Raw genomic sequence first — 1,839 nt, 5'->3', positions numbered from 1 at the left:
TCCGTGGCAAGACTTGAACACTAGTATTTATAGTAGCTTTATTCCTAATACCCCAAACTAAACAACCAAGATGCTCATCCAGAGGTGACTAAACAAATTTCCAATAATGGAACTATCAGCAGGGAATAAAGCTACAGTAACTCCCAAGAATGCACATCTCACAGTTAAGGGCTGCAAGCAGATTGTGGCTGTCCAGGTTGAGGGATGAGGATGAGTTCTTTGGGCAGGAGGAAAATTGGGGAACTGCTAAACACCTGACTGTGCTTTGTGGGTGAACAGACAAATTTACCAAAATAGTCAAATGTACCCTTAAGTGGACAGCGAAAAGTGTATTGCAATGACGATAAAAGTTGAATTGCTAGAAAAAATGGAAAAGGTAAAAATAAAAGTATCCACTTTTTTTTTAATTACTGAGATTCACAGTCACTGTCAAATTGCTATGATTGAGTGCCTCCTTAACAAACAATCTGTAGGCTAATCATACTGTTTTTAATATTTTGTCATTATACAATGAACATCAGTTTTAATTTACATGATGATGTCAGTGGTATTCAAGGATTTCTCATTAATCAGAGAACTGTACTTTCTTGTGTCTGCTACTAAGATAATTACTTTTTAGATCCTTATTCCATGGTACAAATAGCACGCAGTTAAGAAAGACCCATGCTGTTTTTATTCATGGCATCATGCTCGCTAGACATGGATAGAACACCTCGCTGAGTGAGTGGTTATATTCATAAGCAGCCAGGCATGGTGGCATATGCCTTTAATCCTAGCACTCAGGAGGCAGAGGCAGGTGAATCTCTGTAAATCTGAGGCCAGCCTGGGGCTACAGGGAGATCCTGTCTTTTCAAAAAGACCAGGAAAGAAAACCAAAAACCAAATATGTATCTATAAGCAACTCTAATTCACTTGCTGATCTGGGTTTTTTGTATTTTGTTTTTTTTTCCTTTTGTGGGGTAGAGGGGATTGCAATCATTGTTGGGTGTCTACCTCTACTGTGTTTCACCAACCAATGGGGATCCACCTGTCTCTGCACTCCCAGCCCCCTGCTAGCACCAAGGTTGCAGATGCACTCCACCATGCTTGGCTTTGTGTGTGGGTACTGGTACCGGAGCTCAGCTCCTCATACTTGGGTGGCCAGCACCTTATCCACTGGCTCATCTCCCCTGCTCCTTAGAAACCTATTTAAGCAAGCAAAAGCTTTGACCCAGTCTTCATACTGAAAGGAAAAGCAAAGCTTCCTATCTCTAATGTTGATTCTTTTTTGTAAAGAGTTTATGATACACATTTGTATATTGATAATATTGTGTCATTTAATCAGAATTTATCATGATTTGGTGGTTAAAATGAAAAGATGTGCAATAATCCTTTAATAGTGGGGCGCGTGTTGGGGGAGTCAAGTGGGAGGAACAGAGGTGGATGTAATCAAGATACATTGTATATATGAAAGATATTGTCAAAGAATAAAAATACTAAAAAAATTAACTCCAGGGGCTGGAGAGATGGGTCAGCCATTAAGAGCACGGGCTGTTCTTGCAGGAGACCCAGGTTTGAATCCCAGCACCCACATGGCAGCTAATAACCATCTGTAACTCCAGTTCCAGGGGATCTGTCTTAGGTGTGTCAAGCATTTTGTCTGCCTTCTCACTTGTCCTAAAATTCTTTCTGGGAGGCATGCACAGCATCCAGTCCCCACCTCCCATGGTCCTCATGACAAGACGAGTTATGATTTCTCCAAGCTACACTTTGGGGAACCAAACTGGGCTTCAGTACAGATCGATGGGTGAGACGGTTACTTACAGAAGCGTGGGCACTGATGGGCTCCCCTCTGCATCA

This window comes from Nannospalax galili, unplaced genomic scaffold (assembly GCF_000622305.1).
Source record: "Nannospalax galili isolate Female #2095 unplaced genomic scaffold, S.galili_v1.0 scaffold903, whole genome shotgun sequence".
Taxonomy (NCBI): Eukaryota; Metazoa; Chordata; class Mammalia; order Rodentia; family Spalacidae; genus Nannospalax; species Nannospalax galili.
Note: the sequence above shows the minus strand (reverse complement) of the source record.